Raw genomic sequence first — 5,880 nt, forward strand, 5'->3', positions numbered from 1 at the left:
TGAGCACTTCCGGGTCACCGCGGCGGGGCCTGGGGTGACCCCGCCTGCCCCTGCCCCTGCCCCTGCCCCTGCCCCTGCCCCCCGTCTCCCGCCCCGGCTGCCCCTTCCCCACCCTCTCCCCCCCCCCACCCCGTCCCTATCCGTAGCCTCCGAAATGGCGGTCCTGCTCGGGCCAGCGGTGCCTGGGCGTTCTGCCTGCCGGGACGGACTCTCCAGAGTAATAAGCATAGCCCCGAGGGCTTGTACATCGCTGCGGACCTGAACCTGGCTTTGGCTCTGTAACTTTGGTTTAATTCACACTAAGCAGGTGATACCGGCCCGTGCTGTGCCGCCCAACGGGCTGCCTCACCCCACCGCCCCGTGTCCCCCTCCAACGGCCCTTCCCCCTGGGGACAAGCCTGGGGCAGGACAGGATCAGACGACATGCTCCTCCGGGCTTTTACCCGGGCTGTCTTGTTACGCTTTCCTTTGCCTTTCTTTTACCATATGTGAAGGGAAGCAATGCTGTGCTTACTGGCTTGTGGGGCTCATCTAAGGGGTTTTCTGTAAAGCTTGGAGACTTTCAAAGAAAATAAAAAATGATAACGGACAAAGAAGGGGGAAGCCTCCCAAACTTTTATGTTTAGCTCATAGAATGGTAGGGGTTGGAAGAGACCCCTGGAGATCATGTAGTCTAACCCCCTGCTAATGCAGGTATGTCTACATTGGGTAGTCCAGGAGTGCATCCAGGTAGGTTTTGAAAGTCTTCAGAGAAGGAGACTCCACGATCTCTGGGCAGTCCGTTCCAGTGCTCCATCACCCTCAAAGTGAAGAATTTTCTCCTTAAGTTCAGGTGAAACCTATGTTATAATTCGTACCCATTGCCCCTTCTCTTAACACTGACCACCGCTGAAAAGAGCCCAGCTCCATCCTCACGACCTCCACCCTTTAGATATTTATATGCAATTATATCATCTCTCAACTTTCCCCTTTCCAGGCTAAAGAGCCTTAAAAAAAATGCATGGGGGGAAAAAAAAAAAAAAAGAAAAAAAGAAAAAAGAAAAAAAGGAAACCTACCTAAAATTGCTGTGCTTTTAATGTTACATGGTGAAAGGAAAAAAGAGACATACACCTCAAAATTAAGGAATCCTGCTGCATGTCAAGGAGGTCAGTAAAACTGGTTTGGTATTACCTGGATAAACTACATCTGACCTCCATTTTAACTGATTTTCTCCAGCTTACTGCCCTGTTAAAAGAAATGCCCTGGTTTACCCATAGAGAAAAGAGCCTGTAACATTTCCAATCCAAACCATTCTGATTCTCTGATTTTAAACATGGCAGCCATGCAGTGAGATTTTCCTACCACATATCTTAATATGTTTTCTAGATGTGTAAGTTCCTGAAATAAAACCTTGTTGATTAAAAATAAATAAAGTAAAATGTTATTTGTTCCAAACATTAAATGTTAATTACAGGAGACTGTCTCGGAGAACAACACAAGAATGTAAGTAGTGCATTGGCTTCTTGCCTAAAGGAAACTTTCTCCATTTTACTAAGTACAGTGTCTTCCTTCTTGAGATAGTTAATGCTCAGAACATGACATTGTTCGAGTAGGTGGCGTGGCTGAGAGGAACAGGCCTGTGTTTCATTCCAAGAGGAGCGGAGCCTTTTACATCAGAAGCGAGTCAGACATCCTGCAGACTCCCTCTGAACAGCACCCAGTTAGCAGATGGCCAAAATACAAAACTAGGGTCTTGTGTCCAGGCCAAATCTACACATCTGCAGTGTCCCTCCTGATTATTTAAAAATGAGTGTTCTCTGTCAGTGCAATACTCAGATGAAAGCATGCAAACAAAAATAGGGTGGCTGGGCAAAGCTATTGTGAAATGTCTGGGGTTTCCTCCAGCGCTCCAAAAGACTTGCCAACGAAAGGGAACCGAAGCAGTCAAGAGGAAGAAAACCAACCCCCAGTCTCTTTCTTGGTGCCAGTCTTGCAAAGAAAAACCCCACCAGCCAGACTGGCAGAGCTGCAGAGCCAAGCGTGGCATTAGCCCCTGCCAGTGAATAGGAAAGTCCTGTCACAAAATATGAAGGAATCAGCTTATGTCACGAGATGAGAGATCCCCTGATTTACAAGCTCTAACTGAGGACACCTTGCACATGGCAAACTGGCATGTGCTGACATTGCTCAGAGTGTCTGTGCCACGGAAGTGTGGGAAAGGTGCCTGATACTTGAAATCTGGAAAAAGAAGCAGACACATCTGCTTTCCAAAATGCCCTTTGATGCTCTGTCCTACGCAGGTCAGGGGGCTCTGGAGATACATTGCCACATTGGTGGAGTTACAAAGGACACTTTCTTTGGCATAGGCTACACCAGATAGTGCCCTGTGTGTGGATTTGTCTCTATTGTGTCCTGTAGCGCTCAGATGATGCTTGGCTGCCTGCTTTGAGGTGGAGCACACATATTGAGAACATTTGTTCCAACAGACCAAAAAGATCACCTTTAAGATAAATACAGAGAGAACCTGCACTCTGCACTCTTCTCTCCCTCATTTTGACCCTTGAGTATCTAAAGTCGTATCTTCTTGTACACCAGTTAGTCTGGGAAGCTGTCTGAGAGAAAGACTATCCTCCTGCCAGATGTTCCCCTTTTTTATTATTTTAACACAGTTGTTTTTCACTTCAGTTGATAAAGTTAAAATAAACAGTCTCTGGGGTGAATTACAGGCATCAAAATTGGATTGGCATACAAACTGTAGAGCATTTGGTAGTTGGGAGTCTAGGGAAAAAGAAACAGCAGGTTTTAGCTAGAGGGGACAACAGCTTTATTTCCCTCTTGGTCCTTGACAACTAAGCAGATGTCCTACAATTATTGTTTTACCTTCTGGTAATATAGTGTCTTTTCCTATCCTCCCAGGTACATGACTGGCTCTTTTGCAGATGTGCAGGTACACCTTTTTCATAGTTCAAAGCTGTCTTAGTGCACCACTAGCTCCATCTATTGCTGGCTGAGATTCAGACAAATGCTTGTTTCTCCCTGTTAACTTTATAGGATATGTTTCCAGTCCTATTTATGTAGACACAGCTGATGGTCCTAAGAACAGCATCTTTCCCAGATTTGTCACATAGGCTTTTTCACACCTGTTGGACTGCAAACTTTCCTTCTGGGTTGATGCCCTCCACTGTTCACAGAATCACAGAATTACAGAATCAATAAGGTTGGGAAAGACCTCAGAGATCATCAAGTCCAACCCAGCACCCAACACCTCATGACTAACTAAACCATGGCTCCAAGTGCCACATCCAATCCCTTTTTGAACACCTCCAGGGACAGTGACCCCACCACCTCCCTGGGCAGCACATTCCAATGGCAAATAACTCTTTCTGGGAAGAACTTTTTCCTCACCTCTAGCCTAAACCTCCCCTGGCACAGCTTGAGACTGTGTCCTCTTGTTCTGGTGCTGGTTGCCTGGGAGAAGACACCAACCCCCACCTGGCTACAACCTCCCTTCAGATAGTTGTAGAGAGCAAGAAGGTCTCCCCTGAGCCCCCTCCAGGCTAAACAACCCCAGCTCCCTTAGCCTCTCCTCGTGTCTTGTTCATGTTTTCTACAGTCATTCAAAGGCCTCCAGCACAGATATCATTAGGAGCAGTAAACCCTGACAACCTCCCTGCATTCCTCTGAACAGATGATGGGGTAATGAGTGGCATCACTGGGCACAACCACCATCCCTAATTTACTGGGTCCCCAGTGTTCTGGGTTAGAAGAGATATAATGTGGTGATCCTGTTCTGAAGAGCATGGTAAGTAGTAAAGCATTTAGAAGAAAGAAGGCTGAAGAAAAGAGTGTCAAGTGAAATGCTTTTTTTAACATTCTAGGCCAATATCTAGAGTGCTTATGTGGTCTGACAGGTCTGCTCAGCAGTTTCTGTTTAGCACGAGGAAGGTCATCCTTATACTGTCTGAAATGCCCTCTTTACAAAGCTAAGGCTATGTACTTTCAGGGCTTACCTTCATCTTGTGGGATGAACTGTGTCCAAGCCTAAAGAATGTAAACTTTTTTCTCTCTCTCTCTCTCTGTTTGTTTGGGTGTTTTTTTTAGCACTCCTGAAGTCTGTTTCTAGCATTAACAAAGCTGCAATCCAAGTTTACTATCCTACAAGACATCTGACAGGGAAGTTAAATAGACCCTAGATACATTTCTGAAAACTTATTTGGGATACAATGCATGTTAGTGTTTTTCTCAGCAGGTGGCCATTGAAACTGATACCTCTGTCTTTACAGGATGTGTGGATATGGTGTATAAACTCCCAGGTATTTTGGCGTCTGCATTTATACCCTGCCTTGTTTCCCAGTTTCATAGTCAGTGCTTTCTCTTTGTGTGAGTGCCAAATGACATCTTGAAACCTTGGACCTTATTTAAAGAGGAACTGGGTAGCTTGGAATATTTATCAAAATCTTCAGTACTATTTTACTCTATGAACATTGCACCTGCTCTTGCAGCGTGAAAGACAAACATGCTGCTTCTTCAGGGCAACAAGTGCGAATCATCAGTCACTTTTTTGTTCTGCAGAATAAAGGAGTTGCAAAAACTAGAGTCTTAGCAGATGAGGACTGGTTTTCTGTAACAGGTGAGAGTGGTGGGCAGAGGGGTTTCATTGTTCCAGCACTCTGATGAAATAGCTTGGCACCTAAATCTGTTTGCTCAGGGGTTTCAAACGACAGCCAGATAACTCTGACAGCCACAGTCAGCCCAACAGCTGCACACACTGAGACAGTCTCGAGCGCTCTGTAGTGCACCAGTGAAGCCTGAAGCACTGCTAGGTGAAAGTCAGCAGGGATCCCACTATAGCACTGGTGGGAGCCTGGTGCCCAGCAGCTTGTGGCTATGGGACTGAAGCCTGCAACTGCCTGCAACAGAAGGTGACAAATCACCACTGGCCTTTGTGTGTGAAATGACAGTCAGTTAGAGAAACCCAAGGACTGTTTTCTTGTGCTGTCAGGAGCTACATTTGTGTCTCTGCTGCATGAAGTCCAGATACCTGGATGGCTGACTGCACTTACACTCAATGTCTGTCTGCAGAACTGATGGGAGAATATACTGAGGCCCTGTACGATCCAACCCTGTATGGGACTGATTTTCTTTTGAGCTGGCCAGAGGCCATACAAATTGTCCAGAAGCTGAAAGCACACACTGCAGTTGTGCCTGGACCCTTGACATGGCTGCATCTTGTGCATATTCCAGTGAATATTCAGTAGTTCCCAAACTAGCCAGCAACTCTTGTAATGTCCCAAGGTGAACTTGTGTTAGGAGTGGAGCCAGGCAGAGAGATAATCACTGAACTGGAGAATAAATGCACCATGTGTCTCTCCTGTTCAAAACCACTCTAATTTCCATCATCCTGCTTCAACAACGATCTGTTAACAAACTGCAGGCCAAGAATCTGTCAAAAGAATTTAAATACAATTCTGACAAGATCAGAAGTAGATAGACTAAAACTTTACCAACCTGTGGCTAAAACAAAGCTAATCATGTAAGTATTTGCCTGGGTCTGGCAGACGGTGATCTCTCAGGGACCTTCTTTGTTGTGCAATTGTAGCTTCCCAAAGCAGAAGATTTGAGGTGTTTAAACCTGTTACAGAAAATAAAGTTGATCTGAGTCCAAGAGGGTGTCTTCATTACTTTGAAAACTGGAAGAAGTTGAGGCAGGGAGCAGACAAGTGGTGCAGTCAAGCAGACAATGTATTGAAATGTGAAGGAAATTCCAAAGAGTTCTTGAACAAATAATGTTCTGAACAGGAAAAAGTTGCTGGCAGAGGTGTAGACATCAGAAATAGACTGTCTCACTCCAAGCAAGGGGGACAAATGAAGCACATGGGAGCCCTTTGCTTGCTTTCAGC

The sequence above is a fragment of the Dryobates pubescens genome, chromosome 29 (assembly GCF_014839835.1).
Source record: "Dryobates pubescens isolate bDryPub1 chromosome 29, bDryPub1.pri, whole genome shotgun sequence".
Lineage (NCBI taxonomy): Eukaryota > Metazoa > Chordata > Aves > Piciformes > Picidae > Dryobates > Dryobates pubescens.